General features: G+C 41.6%; 1 long non-coding RNA gene across 1 annotated transcript; it reads right to left on the bottom strand.

Moving 5' to 3' along the window:
• Window positions 1-2,072: 2,072 nt before the first annotated feature.
• Window positions 2,073-21,697, bottom strand: LOC122101062. The gene is made up of 3 exons (XR_006146300.1): window positions 21,687-21,697; window positions 11,619-11,623; window positions 2,073-2,203 (listed from the first exon to the last, which is right to left on the bottom strand). It is a non-coding gene; the product is annotated as an uncharacterized LOC122101062 (long non-coding RNA).
• Between the last annotated feature and the right edge of the window lie 1,170 nt (window positions 21,698-22,867).

Raw genomic sequence — 22,867 nt, 5'->3', positions numbered from 1 at the left:
ATGGACTAAGACCTAATGGTCTGAACTGTCCACTCTTGTTTTTATTTTCACACCTCACACATCAAGTATACAGACCCTTATCTTCAATTAACCAGCAAAAAAACTGGAAGTGGAGCTGTGGTTCACATGGTAGAACACCAGCCTGGAATGGAAAAAAAACACTAAGGGACAGCATTCAGGCCCTAAATTCAAGCTACAAGTACTGGCTAAATAAATAATAAAATTTAAAATATAAATGGAACTTAGGAAGAAATTATTAGATGTTACTTCCAAAAGTACCAAACACCTGTTTTCCCAAATATGTGTTTTATTTCACACACATAGAATTCTCTCCATACACATTTTACATGACAAATTATATATATGACAGATACATCCAATACACGATTTTCAGATATTCTCAGAATAAACAGCAACCAGTTAAAGGAAATATGGATTAAGTCAGATGCAAGTGGTACAGAGAAACAGCTCGAATGGTGACAAAAAGAGCTGAGAGGCGGACAGTTGGGTGGAAAGAGGATTAGGAACTGAGGAAAAGTAGGAGGAAAGAGCTAAAGTAGGAACTGAGCTCACAGAAGTTACTTGCCACAGACCCAGACCGGATGTGTTTTCCTTGTGTTCATTTTCAAATCCCACTTTCTCCACCATACTTCTGCCCAATTAAAGAAAAAAAAAATCCTCCCACCTCTTCCCTTAATAGAAATGATCTTCCACACACTGCTCTTCCTGAAAAAGATGATTCAAAATCAGGCTAAACCTAGCGAGACCTCTCCCCGGAACCTTATCACCAGCAAAGCGGAATGTCAGGAAGCAGAAAGTGGGGTTTGTCTCATGTTATCTATGATACCAGAGACAAGGCTTCATTTTAACAAGGTGCCTCTTGCCAATACAGCCCAATCTGCTGGGTGACAGGAAGATAGACGCAAGATTTCTGTCTGTACAGGAGCAGAATGGAACCGAGGGGAGCTGCTGCATGGAGGGTGCACCCCAGTCAGGAGTCCCCACAGTGGAAATCCCCACAGGAGATGCAAGCCTGTGGAAAGCTCATCTGAGAGGTGCTGACCTGTTTGTAGCGTTCCTCTGCTGAGTTAGGGACAGAAGAACCTGCCAGCCACATTCGGATGCAGTCGACACAATTCTCAGCATTTGCCCATAACAGAAACCTATCAGTAGAGTGATCTGGGTGGGGACAGACTGAAAACCAAGTAGAGAGAAGTAGAGCTTGCTGGGCCTGGAGACCAGGGAGGGAAGCAAAGGGGGATGGAGCCAATCAGATCCATTAAGAGTACAGACCCCAGGAGTCAGATCCACCATATACTACTGTCTGAAGCCCTCAACCATCACCTAACCCTTGTCTAGTTTCAATTCACCCACAATGATGAAACCAATAAGTACCTTACAGATTTCTTGTCTGTGAGGTAGTATCAATAAAACACCTTTCCACAACACTTCAATCACCATCTTCTAATGAATGTGAAGGTAATGGGTAGACTGGACAAAATTTAAAGGGAGTCACTGTAAAACAGATGAATTTTTAATTACCAGTGCTCCTGGCATTTGTTGTGTGGTTTCTAGCAGTCGTGGTGTGTCTGACCAAAGCACCCACAGTTGGACACCGGTTGTTTCTGATTGCTCTTAGAGAGCTTTATTGTGCCAGGCACTGGTAGCTCACGCCTGTAATCCTAGCTACTTCAGGAGGCTGAGATCTGAGGATCATGGTTCAAAGCCAGGCAGGGAAAGGAAAGTCTGTGAGGCTCTTATATCCATTTAACCACCCAAAACTCAGAAGTGGAACTGTGGTTCCAAGTGGAAGAGTACTAGCCTTGAGTAAAAAGAGCTCAGGGACAGTGTGCAGGCCTTGAGCTCAAGTCCATGAACAATAACAACAACAACAAAAGCTTTATTGTATCTTGAATGGGTAAATGACCCTCTTTTTTCTTGTTCAAATACTTGCTGTATTACTACACTCCACACTTATCTATTTGGGGACCAGCTAGGGGTGTCAGCAGCCGTAGGTGCCTGATTACTGTCTCATTCTTTTAAGTGTTTACTTCTGCGGAGGCATATTTTTCCTGCTGTGTGTGGTACATTTAGTCCTCTTCCTGCTACAACTGTCTTTGAAGTAAATTTTATTCATCTTGGGACAGGATAATTAAGGACCGCTAAAATACTTCTGTTAAGTTCCAGTACCTGTGCTATCACTCTTTGTTCTGTATGTCTCAGTGAGTTCTTGCTTTGGAAGTGTGGGAATGGAATAACCTAAACGAGGGTGCCCTTTCCCTTTGCTCAGGAATTCCATTCTTTTCCTCCTCCGTCCCTAAGTTGTATTGACTGACGGAGATCATTTCCTTTGTATTTTTTAGAGAAAATATTAGAAATCGACTGTCTAAAAAAGAAGAAAAAAGAAAGCTTCATTGTAATCTTACTCAATATAGGCATTGGCGGAACTCAGAATGTCTGGTCACACAGGCTCACTCAGCAACCAGGTACAGACTTATTCCATGGACAGAAGGGTGTGGGGGTGTGGTGGCCTCTTCCTGTCTTTACTGTCTGTCTACTTTTTTTTTCCTGCTTTGGTTATTTTTCAGCTAGGATCTCCTACTTTTTCCCAAGACCAGCATTGGACCATGATTCTCCTACATAGCTGGAATCTATATCTGCCTTATTTCTTGACATACAAATTGGCTAATGTGTAGCCTGGCTGGTCTTGAACTGTCAACCACCCAATCTCGACCTCCAAAGTAGCTGGGATTCTAAGTGGGAGGTACCACTCCCTGACTGGCTTTGGCCTATTCTCTGAGTTGATCTTGTCGTCCTGGTAGCTGTGGTGTGTATGTTATCCACACCCACGGTCAAAGAGGGAAGAAGGTAGAAAGCTCTCATGTGGTCCAGTCACCCTATGACCTCATGTTCATGTGACTAGTGGGGTTTTCATGCCATCTCTCAGGGACACAGCGCTGAGTTCTCCCTGCTAGCTAGCTGTACTGCTGTTTCACTTCAACTGGCAGATCATGGTTCCCACAGCTCACGCCCCTAGGAGCCCCTCTCATACCCTTCCAACAAGGATCTCCTCACCCCGGTACGTGTGCTGCCTATTGCTCCTGGGAAGAATCCCTTTATGTATTGTCTAAACTCAACAGACACATCCTAAGTTCTTTCTAGACCCAGGGCTTCTGGGCTTTTCTGTCTATAAAACAGGAGGTTACGCATGCCCAGAAGCAGTCCCTACCTCTACAGGCCACTTGAGTTTTCACAGGTAGGGGTCTACACTCACAATCTCTGTCCCTGGTGGGGCACTCTTTTTTTTTTTTTTTTTTCTTGTCCTGTTGTGGGGCCTGAACTCTGGGCCTGGGCGCTGTCCCTCAGCTCAAGGCTAGCACTCTACCACTTGAGCCACAGCACCACTTCCGGCTTTTTTTTCTTTTTGCTTATGTGGTGCCGAGGAATCAAACCCAGGGCCTCATGCATGCAAGGCAAGTGCTCTACCACTGAGCCACCTTCCCAGCCCTGGTGGTACACTCTTAACATCACTTTGACTGCCTCTCTGAATCTAAGCTGAGATCTCTCTCCCCTCCCCTCCTCTCCCCTCCCCTCCCCTCCTCTTCTCTTCTCTTTCTCTGTCCCTCTCCTCCCTCTCCCCCCTCTCTCTCTCCTCTCCTCTCTCTCTCTCTCTTTCTCTCTCTCTCTCTCTCTCTCTCTCTCTGTTGGGGAAGGAACTGGAAATCTCAGCACAGCACATTTGAGGAAGTCTTTATGACACCATGTTTTTATTGCTTTTAAATTAATCCTCCATGTCCACGGGAAGCTTAATGGTCATCCAACTGATTTTTATTGGACATTTTCAAACACTACATATGGTCTAGCACCTGCTTTGGCACATAGCAATCTGGTTACTTGGAAGAAATGTTGAATTTCATGTCCTGTTATATTAATGGTAATAACGGTTCTTCTGCATAGGGAATTTTATTAGGGCCCCCAGATTCACTCAATTTTTCTTAGAGATTTTTGTTGTTGCTGTTCGTTTTTTCTTTTTAAATCCATGCCACAATCTTTTGAAAGAATATTAGGGTTTATTTTCACAGACAAGTTAAAAGAAATCAATAGTCTATAATTTAGTTAACCAGTTGCATTTGACAGTTGCAATAAGAAGTCTAAGAGGCTAATGTTTTCTCTACCTGAAGTAACTCCCTCAATATCCCCCACCCAGATATTAGCTTGGTTGGATCACTGTAGCATTCATGTTCCAACTATCAGAGAGGCCTTCACTGACAATTAACTGGCATCAAATATCCACTTCCATACACCGTCCCATGAGAGCTTACTGATGGTGAGAGCTTGACCAAGAGACTAGATTTAGCCAATGAGTCATTAGCAAACATGGCTCCATAGGCTGGCTATGTGACTTGCTTTGACCAATGAGACATTAGCAAATATGATGTAGATTAGCCAGGTGACATGCTTTGTCCAATGAGACATCAGTAAGCATGACGCACACAAAGACCTTTGTGAACTTGGGCTCTTTCACACACCAATGATCTGTCATGAAAACATACATTCTCAGTAGCTTCTGGCCTTTCAATCTGCTTCCCCAAATAAACAGATGTCGAAAAAATCTTAGCCTGCAACTTATAAACACAGATGAGCCACAGCTTAGGACAAAGATGCTCCTCCAAGACCAACTTAAATTATCTAAGTCGAGCTGACCTGCAGATGTAAACAAAAGAAGAGATGCTTGTTGTGAGCCACGATATTTGTGGGTGGCTATTGCTGTTGTTCACGGAGCATCTAAGGAATAAAAGCTGGCTGCTTTGCTGTCTAAAATGGCCTGTGTCCCTGAAAGTCTTTCACTGAAACTGTGGCTCTTACTGCTTAGAACTTTCCAAAATTATCTCTTCTATTTTTCAATTTTATTGCTGTCTGCTTCCACACTGGACTTAAAACTTTCTGAGAGTTAGATCCAATTACTATCTGCTATCCAATTACTATTGGCTGAATAAATGCTTCCCTCCTTGTACTCTTCCCTGTATCATAGCTACTTTAGAGATAGCAGTTGAGGGATCATGGTTCATGTCAGCCCAGGCCAAAAAAAAAAAAAAAAGGTTCATAAGACTTCATCTTAATGCTTGGATTTGGTAGTGCACACCTGTTATATCAAATGGGCATACGAGGGAAATACAAATTGGAAGATCATAATCAAAGCTAGTCCTAGCATAAAGCAACATTCTAGCTCAAAAATATAACCAACATGAAAAGGGCTAGAGAAGCCAGGCACCAAAGGTTCATGCCTATAAGCTACTCAGGAGGCTGACATCTGAGGATCATGGAAATGGAGCTGTGGCTCAAAGTGGCAGAGCACTAGCCTTGAGCAAAAGGCTCAGAGACAGCTCCACAACCAACAAAACAAAAAGTGCTGGTAGAGTAGTTTGCTAGCAAGGGTGAGGTCCTGAGTTCAAAATCTGATAGTTCCAAAATAATGATACTACTAATAATAACCACAACATTGATAATAAAAAAGGCTGGAGAAGGGGCTCAAGTGCTGGCATGGCTTCCTACTAAGTGTAAAGTCCTACGTCCAAATCCCAACAGGAAAAACACAACAGCTCAATACTATGCACTTTAAGTCTTAATACATATATAAATGGTTTTTCTGCATTGAGACAACGCTGAAGAAAGTGTTGTGTTCTCAAAGAGAGAAGTTACAGCACGTGCAATGACTGAGCAGACTCACTTATCTAACTCAGTAATATGCAGTGTTACATATAAAGTAAAATATTAATTTCAGCTCGACTAAATACTGAACTACGTATTTTTAATGCTGAAAATACTTGTTCAAACAAGGCTAATGTCTAAAGGTGAGCATGTGAATTGAGTACAATAGAGTTTTGGACAAACTGGAAGCTTTTTAACCACACAATAGCAGCCCATGATGAATACTATAACATACTGACCACAAGCTTCCCCAAGAATAATAAAGATTATTTTTAATTGGAAGTTACTCATCTTCTAAAATCATTAACCCCACAGACAGTCAGGTGAGGCCACAGGAAACATGAAACTACACTTGTCCATTTTCTGTCTGTCAGTTTCACTTACGTACATCACAGGATTCTTGATGACTTTAATCAACAATCTGACTCAGAGCTATCCTTAGACAAGAATGAGGCAGGTTATTGGCAAAACTGATTTCCCCAATTAGCAATTGAGAAAAATCATCCTTGTTATATCAGACTCTGCTCACAACTCATAATAAAACTGAAAATTGGGGTGGGGGGAAGCTCCATTCAAGAGGCTCACCTTGGAGACTGAACAGACCACAGGAAGAGCAGATTCTCCTGACCAGATGGGGGCTGGATGGACCCCAGAGGCCAAGCAGGTCCACACACAGCAAGCAGGAGAGTGCAGAATGAATTCCAACCCTACAGGAACCACACCCATCAACTCGTCCAACCTGGAGCCTGTTCTGTGCAGTTCACCTCAACCGCAGCCCACGAGCCGTGCAACACTAAGAGTCGTGTCTGGGTGCTGGGAACTCTTGGATTCATCACTCTGCTCTGCTACTCAGTATCTACTGAAGGCTGAACAAGCCACTTAAGCTCTCCAACGCTATCACCAGGGATATATATACAACTATTGGGCATATACCTGGAACATATTAAGATGAATAAAACATTATGTACTTTTCAGGGCTAGGGTAAGACTTAAATAAGTTATAATATATGAAAATCACTTAGCATAGAGCATTGCCTTATCTACTCAAAAAGCCAGCTTATTATCTTATTATTATTATTATCATTACTGATAGAGGTCCCTCCAGCAATAAGCCTTCTATTACATCTTTTTTTCTTTTTTTGGTTGGAATGGGACTTGAACTCAGGGCCTGGGAGCTGTCCCTGAGCTTTTTTGCTCAGAGTTAACATTGTATCACTTGGAACCCCAGTGCCACTTCTGGTTTTCTAGTGATTAATTGGCGATACAGGTCTCACAAACTTTCCTGCCTGGGCTGACTTCAAACCAGGATCCTCAGATCTCAGCCTTCTGAGTAGCTAGGAGCTACCAGCATCTGGCTTACTAAAATGCAGGTTTCCTGTCTCCTAATCTGGCACAGCAGCTACAATCTTGCTCAGAAATTGAGTCAATACATGAATTCAAGCCAGAAGTGTTAACACATTCGTTTTCTGCCTCTCACAGAAGATAAGCTGCTGTGGTCCAAGGCTGATGGGCAGATCTAGGGTCTACCATGACTTACTAGAGAAAATGACTGACAAAGATACACATCCAACTGAAACTTGATACATAATGGAGGCCTGCGATGCTGTGAAAAGCAAAGTCAGCTGGATGCCAAACCGGTGCCATCTCTGTGGTTGACATCTCCCACACAGCAGTGTATCATTTATGCTAAGTTCCATCTACGCTTTCAGACCTTCCATTTGAGGTGAAGATGAATGCCATTCCTTGGACAGCCTGTCAAGGAAGTGGTTAGTATGAATCATCCATGTCTACAAAACGTTTGGATTTCTTATAAGGCCAGTCATGCACTGATTTTAGTCCTGTGCAATTGCAACTGTAGCTGAACAACAATAATTAAACAGCAGCTCCTGTTTATTAGATGGTTAACTCAGGGGCTGTACTAAGCACTGGGCAAACATTACAGTACTCATTCCCTACAGCTCTACGGGTGGTTGCTGAAAGAGAATGAGATTTTATGTGACATTCAGAAGATACTATTTTTATTGGCCAATATATCAACAATTGGTGGGAAAGTAATGGAAAGACAGATCAATTTTTACAATAAACAGTGATCTGCCATGCAGCAACAAGGAAGGAAGTTTTGATAATGTAAATGAGGCTCATAAACAACACAGCTTCGCCCTACCCAGACCTCCAGGTCACTTCCACAATCTTGTCTGAAGTAGTAATCCACAGCCAAGCCATGGCATTGCTCAGAAAGGTTTCTAATCTGCTCATAATTCTGTACATTAGCAGGGCACTAGTGGCTCATGCCTGTAATTCTAACTACTTAGGAGACTGAGATCTGACGATTGCAGTTCAAAGCTAGCCCAGGCAGGAAAGTCCATGAGATTCTTAATCTCTAATTAATGGGAAAACTGGAAGTGGCAATGTAGCTTAAAGTGGGAAAGCAGTAGCCTTAATCAAAATAGCTCAGGGACAGTGCCCAGGTCCTGAGTTCAAGCCTCATGACAGAATAATAATAACATACCCATTAAGGTTGATCAGAGTTACTGTATATCAAGGGAAGTTGTCTTCCCTTGATGGTTCTATCTTCATTTTACTGATGAGAAAATGGGCATTCTAACCACTGCTTGGCCCTGAGGGAGCCGAGGTTGAGTTTACTCTAGAAGTAGAAGCCTTGGGGTTCTTGGCCATCACATCTCTATTCATCATATACATCAAATACATATAAAATTTGTAATTTCACAACTAACACAATGCCACTACCAACCCATTGAGGGAAATTATTCTCGAATGCATTTCTTCAGCAAACTGCAGTTCTCCTGTTTACTCCATCAGTACATGGAGAAAAAATTACAAAAGATGATAAAACTATTCATGTATTTTGTCACCACATCCAGTACTGTGCTTTTAATGGAGCCATAATCATTAATGACCTGTGGGTTAGTAATTGAGTCATCCTATTTGAAGATGGAGAAATTCCCTTACAGAGAAGTCACACAAAGAGACTAAATGTTCCCAGAGTTATGAGAGTTGCAAAAATACATAAGGATAGCTGTTTACCCCATAAATAAACCCAAGAATCCATGAGAGGGGAAAAAATACAGGGCAATATTTACCTTAAAAGAAAAAAAATTCTGACAGATGAGGTGACACAATCCTGTAATCTTAGATCCTTAAGTGTGGAGATAATAGTTCAAAATCAGTCCAGACATGAAAGACGGGGAAACTCCATCTCAAACAGTGGCTGGGCATGGTGGTATATACCTGTAATCTTAGCTACAAGGGAAAGCATAATGGCTGAGAATGGTGGTACACACCTGTCATCCATAGCAGCACAAGTAATTGTAAGTAGGATCAAAGCTCAAATTAGCCTGGGCTTAAAGTTAGATACTTAACTGGAAAATAAACAAGGCAGAAAAGGGCTTAGATGTATGGCGCAAGTGGTAAAGCACCTGCCTTGCACACATGAGGCCTTGAGTTCAATTACCAGAACTGCCAAAAGATAAAACATAAATCATCCTAAGGAATGATTCTTTTAAATTTACCCATCATTGTGCACTAGATAGAAAACTCTCAGCCATGACAAAGTGCTAGATAATACCCCGATTTTACAGCAAAGGGTGAAGTATATGTTTTCTCTCACAAAGTAAATGACTCCAGAACAAATTGCTTTATGATGTTAGATTTGAGAGGTCTGATAGTTCTATTAGTCTCATGGCACAGGTCTCAGAATAGTACAAACAAACAGAAATAAAATAAAACACTGAGTCCTAGAGATGATGAGAATGTTATTTTCATGGTTTATGTGAATCAGCCCAGGTAGGGTACAGTAAGTTACTAACCTTTTTTTGTTTTAATAAATGTGTTTACCAGCTAAAAGAAATCAGCTTGATTCAGTGTCTTGTAGAGCACTCAATTTTGGCAAATTAAACTTAATACAATTTCTCCATGAGCTACAATAACATCTCCTTGTGAATCATGAAGTAAATGTACCACATTCTGTGAGGATGGGACCAGAGAAGCGTCGTGTATGCTGCCAATGTCACAAAGGGCCTAAGGTTAATGTAGACTGTCGTCAGGTACAGAGCTGTGCAGGCTGAAGAGGGCAGGTGATAGGGATATAGGTTGCCCACTTTTCTGGATGGTCTCCAGCCTTCATTGCTACAAGAAAATCAGGCCAACTTTCAGCCTAAATTTGTATCTGGAAAGACATCAAGTATAGAGAGTTGAAGGAGAATTGTAAATAGAGGATAGAAATAATTACAAATGTGTAAATTGTCCCCCAGACAACTCTGCAACTATTATGAAGCATGAAATTAGGCCTTATGAGAGGAAATGCCTTATGGATAAACATTCAGTTATAAATGGAGGCCCAGAAAACTTCATTCCCCCATTCTCACTATTGGATGAAGTTCTTAAACACAAGAAAGTAGTCTTAAAAAATAAAAGGTTTAATGTTCCACTTTACAACTGATGTCATGATTCTGCCGGTCAGTACAATACAATGTGGTGTAAATATTTGTAAAATTGCCATATACTTCTCTCCTTTCTCCTCTTCCCCCACGCTAACTGGGTGCCAGGGATTGTCTCCCTTTGACCCTATGTGTCTCCACAGTAACTCCTGCCTTTTAGTTACTCTTCTCTCCCTGTGGCAGGTGTTAGATGTCACAGAGTAAATTGTTCCAGGCCAGCCTACTCACTATAGCCAAAGCCATTCTGAATTAAAGCCCCTTATATATGAACAAAGAAGATCAGAGACGCAAAGTCAAGGGTGTTCACCGGGTCAAGAGCATATGTTGGACGTCTACAGTAGGAACTTCTTTAAAATTTGAGGGAAGAAAGTGAAAAAGACATAAGGAAATGGAAAGACCTTCCAGGCTCCTGGATTGGCAGAATCTATATCACAAAAATGGCAATACTGACCAAAGCAACCTACAAAGTCAATGTGATACCTATCAAAACCCCAACATCATTCTCCAATGAGATAGAGAAAGCAATCCAAAACTTCACAAGGAACCACAAAAGATCCCGAACAGCAAATGGAATCCTTAGCAGGCAAAGTAACACTGGAGGTATAACAATATTAAACTTCAAACTCTACTATAGAGCTATAGTGATGAAAATACCTTGGTACTGGCACACACGCAAAATAGCTACAGGCCAGAGGACTTATGGGACAGAAGGCCCAAGAAATCACACAGATCTATAGCAAGCTCAAGATTCCAAAATGTTCAGTCTCTTGCCATGGCGCTGGCTTCCCAATTTGAGGACGATTTCTTCCTGAGACTCCTCATACACCATTTGTTAAAAAAAAGTCAAAAGACTATGATGAGCTAGAAGAACCAAGCCATGAATAATGCCATTGCAAGACAAAACAGTCTACAGGGGACTGTGACAAAGTAGTAGGTGCTTTGGAGAAAATAATATGACATGAGCTAAGATACATGCACCTGGGGGTAGGGTCGGGGAACTGATTTCTCAAAGGAAAACCTGGTCCCTGGTCTTGGCTGCTGAGAAATGCAGACATTACTTCCAAACATCATAGCCACATTCCATCCCTCGCAGCCTACCATCACCTCCCTAGGGCTGACCAGAGTGAGGCAGGCTTTGTCACAAGTGCTCACAGCACTTTGCAATGAGAAAGGTGCATGTGTGTGTGAGAGAGGGGGGGGAGAGAGAGAGAGAGAGAGATGCAAGAGCAAAAAAAACCCTGCTTGTGTAGAGGTTCTGATATTAAACTTTGTGTATGGCACTGGGGATCTAACCAATGGCCCTGTATATGACAGGTAAGCACTGCAGCAATTTAACTTGGTTTCTGAGACAGAGTCTCATTAACTCTTGCCCGAGAGAAGCTTGAACCACAACTCTCTTAATTCTCTACCCTTGATTAGTTGGCATTATTGATGTGTGCTTCCATATCCAACTTCTGCTGTGAAACAGAAGACCCTTCTACAAAACCATAATGGTGGCCCTCCTTAAGGCTAAAGAAATATATGAAGACAAATGGTAGAAAGTTCCCATAAACCCATGCACTTTGATGGTCAACAAAAGCCAACTGAGAGGTGTGTTAGGCTCGTTTCCAAACAAGCTTGCCATCTTGAGCAAGTACACTTGGCTTCTCAGGACTCAGCCAAGGGTAACGGTTAAGGGCAGAAGGTTTAGATTTAAAGCAACCTGCATGCAAACTACGCCACTCCTTTTTATGTGCCCTGTCATTTTAATCCAAACTCTTGGGTAAGACTGAGCTTCATCTTTCTGTTCACCACTCAGTGGTACCATTGGGGTTCAGTGCCAAGGCCGTCGGGCCTCTGTGACCCTCACAAACTCATTTCACAACTCTTGGGCCCCAGCGAGGCGGCAGATCTTGATCTCCTGTCATTTTCATTCTAGTAGGCGAGCAAGGATGAAATCATCATACAAATAAATATAAACTCGTAACCGTGCACAATATTTCAAAGGAGGTATATGTATGTTATTATGGGCGTGGGAGCAGAAAGTCAGAAAAAAAACAAAAAAGAAAAAGAAGCTGGGAAGGGCCTCAGGAGTAGAACTCTGAGGTCAGAAGAGGTGTGAGCCGGGTAAGGATCTGGCGAGAGCTGCAAGTCCAGCTTGAGTGAGGAAGAGGGGGAAGAGTAAAGGGGGTCCTCATTAGAAAGGCAGCCAAGCTTCGGCGGTAACTGCGTCCAGGCAGAGGGGCGCCTCACCATACAAACACTTCTAGGCGGAGTTCAAAGGGCAACCGAGAGCTGGGGAAGAGCTGTAGCACAGACAGATCCTACTGGCTTCTTAACCATTTAGCTCCAGCCAGGCAGGGGAGACAGGCAGGCCACTGAAAGGGGCTGGGAGTAGCAAAGGGGGTGTGGCACTGGGAAGGGTGTGGCAATGAGGGGCGTGGCGCTGGGTGGGCGTGGCGCTGGGCGGGGTGGGTTGGGACAATGGGGGACTCTGTATAGGTAATGGTGAATGGCTGTTACCTTGGTCCAGATAAGTCACAAGTGGTCATCGGGCCAAGACAGGCCATGGGATGGGGAAACGTGAGAGGATAGTGTTTTGCATATCTTGCCTTAATAAATTCTCGTAGAAAGGAATGTTGCTAGTCTGTTTTGCATTTATATATCTTAAAATTATATGATTATAACATACATAACATATGCATATATAATCTCAGAGAAGTCAAGGGCTTTGCCCAGGGGTCACAGGCTTTGCCTACCATTCACTTGAAAGCATTTTGTACTACCACGACTGACTTTGGATAATCAAGACAACAAAATCTGTGTGTAATGCCTTAAACCATGGGGTGACTTGGATTAAAATATAACAATGAAAAATTACTGAATCTCATTTCATTTAGCCAAAACAATGGGGCTGCTACACAACAAACACACAGTATCATTTTAGAGATACACAGTGTCTTTGAGACAAGCTTCCTAGTGTTTGGGGCTTACCTACACAAAATCCAAAAGAAAAAAAAAAGCATAAAATCATGCACCCATATCTACAGTTAATATGTCAGACCCACAAAATGTAAAACTCTTGACAGCAAATATTTTTATCACTCACTTCCCCAAATCTCTACTCTGAACATCTCTAATCTTTCAAAACAGATATATATGACTTCATTGTGAGCATAGTCAATAAAAATGCCCTTGAAAGTCCTATTTACACACACACACACACACACACACACACACACACACACACACACACACAGGTGTTTGGTAGATATTAAATCAGAAAGACCACTTTTTGATTAAAAAAAAACACACACAAGAGAAAATTCTAAAACTCCTAAAGGGTATTTGTTGTAGCTATTCCCTAGAGGAATAATAATCACATCATCTAAATTTACTTCATTACTCCTAAAAACATGATCTTCCCTCTCTATCCCAGGAGTTCCAAATCCAAATATTTACAGAAGCCACTTAGGGGCAGCAAATAACGAAGATACCAGAGGGATAAAGGCTGTTAAGGACTAGCAGGTAGCAATCTGGTTTAATTAAAAATCCACCTACATTCACGGGCAGACTCATGCACATCTTAGCCTGGAGCAAATCAGTCTACAAGCCCTTTAATATTTACTACTGTGAAAGAAAGATCCTTAACTATTCACAAACTAAATGAAATACGCTTTGTAAAAATCTATTCTGTGACACTTAGTATGGCCTTTTTTTTTAAGTTCTCAATCTTCATGAAATTGTCATTTTAAAGACCTATAACTACAAGCTCAGAGGTAATCCTTAGAGTAATCAAATTTCAGTGGACAAGTACAGGTTTGTTTGTTTTTTTACTGTCAAGTTAAATGCATCTTCTCATGTATCTCTCCAGGGTGATAAGTTTTGGAGTTTTGTTTTTGTTTTTGTTTTTGTTTACAATGCATCTATCAAATGTAGGGAAATTATACCTGGGTTATACAGGCTATGGTCTCTGAACAAATTCTCTCCCCTATCGTGGGACAAAACCCAAAGGAATCCACATTCTTAGAACAATTTTCCCACACCAAAACCAAAACTGTTGTTTACATAAATCATGTAAAATACATTGTAGCAAATATACAAATTCATTTTGAAGGCCTTTGATGATACAAAAGCCTTACCATCACAGGAGATCCTAATGGTGGCAAGGAGAGCTTGTACTCTCTGGGTGCCTTCTCCAAAAGATGAGAGTAAAGGTTGAAACTATTGAATTTCCTCAGCTCAACTAGAAGAACAAATCAATGTCAGAAAGCAGTGACACTGAAAACCATCATCGGGCCAAGAAAAGCCATCGGTGGCCAAGCCATCCCAACTTTCCATGAGTTGACAACTTTTCAACCCTAATACATTCGTGTATGCTAATAAAAGAATAAATGTAAATCTTCTAAAGTTGCAGGATATCACAACAAGGGCGTTTTTATCTTTTCCTGAAAAGTCAGGTGACTTGACAATAGATACTGATATGTATACAAAGACCATCAAGCAAGACACTTGCATCTTTATGAGAAACCAGGACTAAATGGTCTCTGAAGCTCTTTACCCATTATTCATTACCATCCTGAATGGAAAGAAATATGGCTTTTGGTACAGAAGTCTCACTTGAGTCCAACCTGACTGAGTCCTTGTCCTTGGATGAGCAATTGAATTCTCTGGTCATTTTTCTCACAGTGAACCAGGATGTTTTGTGCGCTTTTTCTCCCTAATCTTCTCCTAGGGTTGTTGTTAAGAATGATGTGAAATCATATCTGCAAGCAACTCTGGAACACTCATAAAGATAAGGTAATATTCCCAAACACACAGGAGGGTTTATTTATTCATCTCAAAGATAGATGGCTTCACACACTTCTTTAAAATAAAAACAGATTTGATAAATATTTGAAAGGCCTATACTTTGAAAGGATAGGAAATTGTATAAGGCCAGAAGAGAATAACATAAACCCAGTAGTGAATTATATTTGTGTGCCTAGCACCTTTATCCTCAAGTTGAATCGAGTTTATTAATTCAATATACTTTATATCTACTGTGTAACACTTTATCTACAGAGCTCAACAGTTTCTTTTTATTACTGTTATTTATTTACTGTTGGACTAATATATATGGGAAGGGGAAGAAAGGTGAGACATTGTGGTGATCTCTTGAAATTGCCAATAAGAAACTTGACACTGTGGAAATAGGACCACTTCCTGAATTTTTCATCCTAAAGGCTAAATACAGGAAATTGTGAGGTACATCAGGGTGGTGATGCTGTTGTGTGCAATTGTTTGCAAAATGTAGTTTCCATGTCAACAAAACCAGCCTTACTCCGCCACTTGTTACAGACACAAAACTTCAGAACTCCAGCAGAACTCCAGAGGTGGAACTAGATGTTTTGTCTTCTAAAAGCCTTGCTACATGCAAAACCTTGATAGCTATAATCTTCATATATGTCTAGGGTGATAAACTGAGTAGGCCAGAGAATGTAAGTAGTAAAGAAAGAGAATTTAAGGCCCTGACCAAGAAATTGGGGCAACACTGAGAATAAGTCAAGTCTATTCCTAGGTTTTTGGTTGCAAAACAAATTCCACTTTTCCAAGATGAAGAAACAAGAGGAAGATCAGTAAGCCAGAGGGGAAAATACTTCTAATTTCTGATAATAAAGACCTTATTTTAATCTTGGAAGTTGGGAAGTACATAGTTGAAATATAAAACATTTTCAACTTGGTGTGTCTGGCTTAATGTGATGATCAGTTCCATCTGCTGTTCTGCAAATGCCATGATTTCCTTCTTTATGCCTTAATAATTCTCTATTATGTATATTTGCCACACATTGTCTTTATCCAGTTATCAGTTGTTGGGTACCTAGGCTGTTCCCATATCTTAGTTCTTGCAAACACTGCTGCTACAAACACAGGTAAACAAGCATCTCTCTTGTGTGTTGATTTACAGTGCTTTAGCTATGCCTAAGAGCGGTACAGCAAGGTCATATGCTGTTAGATCTTTTAGTTTGTTGAAGAAATCTTGAGAAATGCAAATCAAAATAACATGGAAGAATCCATCTCACTCGTTAAAAAAGTCATTGTCAAGAAAACAACAACAAATGCTGGCAAAGATTTTTGGGGGAAAAGAACCTAATACATTGTTGGTAGCGATCTAAGTCTAGCCACTATAACAATCAGTGTCGATTTATCTTTTAAATTCATCTTGTTGGTACTTCCTGTGTCTGTGAATTAACATTATTCCTCAAAGTCTCAGGCCCCATCTCTGTAAATGTCACATCTCTTTCATATGTTCTGTACCAGGGACTCAGACTAAAAAATCAAGGAAAAAAACTTGCAAGTTTCTTTTGTCTCACCTTCTCTATAACATCTCGCCACTCTGTGCTGAGTATGACTGAGGCAATATCTTTTCCTCTTTCTCTAGCTTGAACTCTGTCTACGATGCTATTTTATCTTTGCATTGTTTATTTTATTAAGTTGTTTATTCAACGTCTTTCTCTGGAAAAGTTGTAGTATCTCTTTGTATAATATCCCTAATCAACATCTTGGTCTTTTGTGCATGCTTGCATTTCAAATTGTTCTCTTTTTCTCCTGGAAACATTCAGACACAGTTATTTTCTGTTCTATATCTGATCATTCCAATTCCTGAAAAAAATCTCAGGAGTTTAAATCTGCTTTCTGCTTTGTTTTCCTTTTAGTATCTCTGACTGATGATAGCTGAATTTTCTGCAAGTGGTTATTATCTTTATCACTGTGGTGTCATTCACACACACACACACACACACACACATACACACAGTGGAAAAGCTAGTAACATGTGGTCCTTTTCCAAATCTGGGTTCATGCAAGACTTTTGGGGATCCACCTTTATTAATTTTGGCTTCTTACTAGCTGGCTCAAAGCTGGTGCACATGTATGATGTGCACTGATACCAGTATTTGTAATCACAGTAATTTTAGTCTTGCTTGTTTGCTCCTTGTTCAGCCTCCCCGCTCCCAACTATGATTTCAGTTCAAGGCTTGTTTGGGGTTTTCAATGTGATATTTGGATGGATACAAATGTCCCTTTCTAGCTTCAACCATGGCAGAAGCCTAGATTTACCTAAGAGCTTGGGGTTACACAGCACATGGCCCTTTCCAACAGGCCGTCAAATTAAAGTATAAAATAACTGACTTTTGTGTCATAAGATCTCAGTATCTGCATCCAGGGCCATATACAACTGTATATGGTAGCTCTCTGTTCATATGTGGAAAACCTCATCTAAAAATGATGCCATGAAGATACAATACAGGAAGATAACCATATTTGATTTTTGCCCCAGGACTTGAGACAATAGCTCCCAAAAACCTTGCTAGCTAGGAGAATCTTATATTTTTGTATTTGATCTTTGACCCTGGTTCCTTACCTGGCTCCTAAGACTTTTACAATTTCCTCAATCATAGGACAGCCCAAGACACAGCTTCTGAATGTCTTGGAATTTCCTGGTGATAGGAGGATCCTTTGTTCTGACACATGACAATCCTCCTTAGCTGCTGGATAGCTGAAGATAGATAGGAGTGGGCTGCCAGCCACGTGAAGGATGGTTGAACTTTCAATCCAAGCCCCTCCCCTGGCCTCTAAAGGAGGAGAAGAGGAGCTGTGAGTCAATTCCCAATGGCCAGTAAGGGAATCAAGCATGCCTATGTCATAAAGACTTCCAGAATGCTGAGCACATGTAGGTACCTGGAGGGTAGCATATCCAGAGCAGGCATGGATACTCCATGTGAACTACAGATCTCCCCCCATGTATCTCTCCCATCTGGCGGCCCTGTGAATTCTTTACAATGAACCAGCCATGATAAGGAAGTTTTCCCCACTCTCTGTGAGCTACTGCATTAAATTAACCAAACCCGAAGTGGAGGTGGGGTAGGGGAGGGTCACGGAAAGCTCCGTTCATAGCCAGTGTGAGCTACTGTTCACAACCTGTCCATCGGCATCTGAAGGGAGAATGGGCAGACTGGTGCACCAGCTTGTAGAAGGTTCTGGTGTGACAGCCCTGTTATTGCCTCTACTAATTCAATCAGAAATGAAAACAGTCCTCATAGTCAATGCAAAACCTATGAAGCTGGGGAGATGTGAGGAGAGAGGAGAGGTTAGGAAGGAAGGGGGAGAAGGATGAAAGGAGTGACAATGTTCAGGATGCATTGTACTCATATAACTGATCTGTTGAGTGGTCACCCCCTGAGGAACTAAGGATAATAAAAATGTAATTAAAAAGTAAAAAAAAAAAAAAAAAAAGCAATAACCAACAAAAACTAAATAAAATGGAGAGCAAATGTTTGGCCGGCATTTATACACTGATATTGAATGACACAGACTGTTAACAGCAAAGGTATCACGCAAATCCCACCAAGATTTTTTATATCTTAGATGTCACAGAGAAGGGCACTGGAGAAACATATACCTGGGACCACTGCATTTTAAGGAAATATTTAGATTTGCTGTTTCCTGTGCATTTATTTCAATTGAGGAAAAAATAGCACTGAAATAAAAATTAATTACTTTGGGTGGTTCTTTTGGCAGAAGCAAAGATCACTGAGAGTAAAATCTTTTTTTCTACTCAAATTGGTCCTGCCAGCTCCAGAGAGAGAAGTGGGGATAGTATGATGAACTGGCCCAGGCGTTGTATCTGAGCTCATCAACCCCACGCACCCAAGCTGACATTTTTACATAAAATGACTTCACGCGCTGGTTACAAATTGGTCTTGAGCAGCTAAACTCTTTGTAGTTGTATTCACTGAGGGCTGGGATTCTATCATTAGATCTGTCTTTGCCTTGAAACCTGGAGGAAATAATGTCGTCAGTGGTCCTATTGTTTCAAAATACTAGAAAAAGACTCATTTATCCAGCAACAAGTACCACTTATGTGGACCAGGCAGAGTTTCCTTTTCCTTCAAGGCAATGATGGTAACATTTCCTATCCCTCTTGCTCCTGAAAGTCTGGTGCTCTACCACCTGCATAAGTCTCAGTTTCCAACTTTTCCTGCCTAGGCTGGCTCTGAAATGCGACCCTCAGCTCTCAGCCTCTTCAGTATCTAAGATGACAGGCATGAGCCACCAGCTGCCCAGCTGGGCACCTAAAAGTTTGTAAGACATAATTTAAATTGTACTTTTAAGAAGGTGGTAGTACTTTACTATAGCTAAAATAACCATGAGATGGCACCTTGGGCAGTTCAGGAAAGTACTAAGACACCTCAATAACAGCTAATATAAATTTTCCCCAAAACAGGTCACTTAAATGAAATAAAATACAAGTTGCTTTTACATTGTATGGTCTTGTGTGTGTGTGAAAATAAGAAAATATGGAGTTTGTGTTTTGCCCACATGTATATTGGGAAGACAAAGGGGAGACTGGCACATAACAGAGAAAAAGGGCAATCAGGGATTTGAGATCACCAGGGGACAGCAGAATATTTACTTCACTAGTTTGTACGTGTGGCTCTTTCCTTGCATGAGTATTTTTAAATAAGTTAAAAATTACCATTTCATAAAAAATCCCCTCCTTCCAATCTAACAGTTATCAGAGTCCTATAGAGGGCTCCACAATCCAGTGTGGCAACATTAGATTCTACGTTTAGTCCTTTTATCCATTTCCTTAAATTACAAAGGTAATGTTCTCTGGTGCCATGAACGCTTCCATCTTCCAGAATCTTCCTGAATATCCAGTCTGCACAGACCAACGGAGAAGCCACAGGCCCCTCACCGCCATCCCCGCTTCTCCATTGCTCCTTCTTCCCATGACCAAGTTCACATCTGGAAACAAATTCCCCAATGTGGGCCTTGCTGAAAGGTGAAAACGTGGGGAGGTTGAATGGGTCACAGAACTCAGCCCTCAGGAGCATGCTAATCCACTCTCTGTTTTGTTAGAAAAACAGCTCTAGGGATCTTGGTTCAAAGCCAGCCTGGGCCGGAAGGTCTGTGAGACTCTTATCTCCAATTAACCACCCTCCCCCCAAAAATTGGAAATGGAGCTATGGCTCAAGTGGCTGAGTGCTAGCCTTGAGAAAAAAAAAATGCTCAGAGACAGTATCTAGGCCCTGAGTTCAATCAAGTACCAGGACTAGCACAAAACAAAACAAACACCAAAAAAAAAAAACAAAAACAAACAAACAGCTCTACAGCTCTCTGTGTGACTTACTTCCTCTGTCTTGTCATGTGATGTCTCTGCCATGACAGGAGAAAGAAAGAACCCCTCATCAAATGCAGAGCAGATATATATGGACTTTCCAGCCTCTGGCACTATGTGCTAAATAATCTTCAGCTCTTCATGAATTATCCAGTGTGTGGTATCCTATTTATAGCAACAGTATATGGGCCTTACAAACACCCACTGCCATGCACATCTATCAGAAAATAACTGTCACTTCAATGTCATTTAAAAGATTGTACTGGGGGGCATTGAAGTCAAGGCCAAGACCAAGGGCATTGATCGGGAGGAATCAATGACAGCAATCTGTTGTTAACTAAAGCCCCCAGAGTCTATAATCAAGGTGGCTGTCACTCATAGGTAGGGACCGTTGGATAGGAACCTGAATTCTCAGCTACTAGCTTGTCATGAGATGACGGACAAGAAATAATTGGTCTTACTTCCCTAAGCCTCACTTTCTCCCATCTATAAATGTCTAACAGAATGTGGGTGTTACAGTTTGAAATGGTCCCTAAAGGCCCATGTAGTTATTAAAGACTTGGCTCTTCTTCCATAGCACCATTTGGAGGTGGCAGAACCTTTAAGAGCTGGAATTTACTGGGAGGAAGTTGGGTTGTTGCAAGGCATGTCCTGCAGGAGATACTGGAATCTTGGTCTCTTTCTTTCATGCCCTAGCCATGAGATACAGGAGCTCTTGGCTATGATGCTTCCTGTCACCATAATCCCAAAACACAATGGCGCTGGCCAATCCTGGACTGAAACCTCTCACGCTGTAAAAGCCCCAAAGAAATGTTTCCTCTAGAAACTCAAATTTCTCAAGTTATTTTGTCATAGATACTGGAAACACACCAACACAATGGGTCTCCACGCATAAAAGTCCAACAAGCAACTAAAACCAACGTAAAACCACAGCAGGAAGCTAAAAGATTAAATAGGTGGGTTTCTTTTTTAAGTTTTGTTTCAGTTACAAGCATGAAAATGCTGTGCCTCTGGGTACACATCACAGTGGGCAAAGACGGCACATCAGAGAAGGAAACAGAAAATAACCCATATGAAGGATTTTGTTTCAGTGGAAGTCATCCAGGTATGTACTAAACAATGGCGCCAAATATGCTTTTGTACATCGCTGCTGTCTAAAAGCCACAGAAGATAATCTCTACACTCCTTTTAAGCTCAGTTTTATAAGCCATTTAAAGATAGTAAAAATTGAAAATAAAAATCTGGTCTTATGTTAGCAAGACTCCATAGTTATTCCTGATTTTGTGTGTGTGTGTCAGTTGTGGGGCTTGAACTTAGGCCCTGGGTGCTGTCCCTGAGCTCTTTTTGCTCAAGGCCAGAGCTCTACCACTCTGAACCACAGCTCCACTTCCCGTTTTTTGAGTAATTAATTGGAAATAAAATATCTCACAAGGACTTTTCTGCCCAGGCTGGCTTCAAACTGCAATTGTCAGATCTCAGCCTCCTCCAATCTGCTTTTCCTAGAAGAAAATGCAGCCTAATGAAGATCTTCTTGTGACATTTTTAGGTGTGAGACTGTAAGATGCACAGGAGTTCATCACCAAGCTCCTGGCTAAGGCCTTGTCCTTAGCAATGGAGCAGATGTGATCATGGGCTGCTTTCCACTTTGCACTTTTTCACGTGGGAAATAGTCACCCTGGGATCCTTTTGTCTCCCTCTAAGGTGCTCTGGAGTGTGACCAAATGAACCATCCAGACAGACTGCAGGTAACAACACACACACACACACACACATACACACATCGTGCACTGGGCATGGTTAACACATACATCTTTATCACCTAGTGTCATGGTGGTGGAGACCAGGAGACACAGATCAGTGAGTAGTGCCATAGATTGTGGCTGGTCCTCCGGAAACATGATAATCAGTGCTGACAAAGCAGCAGAAATAGCTCAACTTAGCACCTTCCTGCATCCCTAGAGGCCTGCCAACCCCACCCAAAGTAACGGAACTGTGATTCTTCATTGAGAGAAGACACAGTAATTCTCCTAACCTAACGATGATCTCCCACAATGTACTTTGATGTTGAGCCTGTTCTCCTTCAGGAGAGAGAGGAAAGAGAGAGAGAGGAGAGAGGAGAAGGAGGAGAGAAAGGAGAGCAGAAAGAGCAGAGAGAGAAGAGAGAAGGGAGAGAGGACAGAGGAGAGAGGAGAGAAGGAGGAGGGAGAAAGGAGGGAGGGAGAGATTGAGGGAAGCAGGGAGAGAGGAAGAGAGGGGGGCAAGGAGAGGAGGAGAGAGACAGAGACAGAAAGAATGCTGGGGGTTAAACTCCGGACCTGGGCACTATCCCTTAGCTTTTTCCACTCAAGGTTAGCCCTTTACCACTTGAGCCATAGCTCTACTTCTAGCTTTTTAGTAGTTAAGTGGAGATGAGTCTCACCAACTTTTCTGCCCAGGCCAGCTTTGCACCCTGATCCTCAGATTTCATTCACTCCCTTTGGACAGAGGTTTTATCTTCAGTTTCTGCAGGGGGCAGGCTGTGTATGTGTAAGCTACCAAATATGCCTTCAGAACAAACAAG

Source organism: Dipodomys spectabilis, unplaced genomic scaffold (genome assembly GCF_019054845.1).
Source record: "Dipodomys spectabilis isolate Male_0828 unplaced genomic scaffold, ASM1905484v1 ptg000621l, whole genome shotgun sequence".
NCBI classification, from domain to species: Eukaryota; Metazoa; Chordata; class Mammalia; order Rodentia; family Heteromyidae; genus Dipodomys; species Dipodomys spectabilis.
The sequence above is the reverse complement of the archived record's forward strand: the minus strand, read 5'-3'. Positions and strand labels throughout refer to the sequence as shown.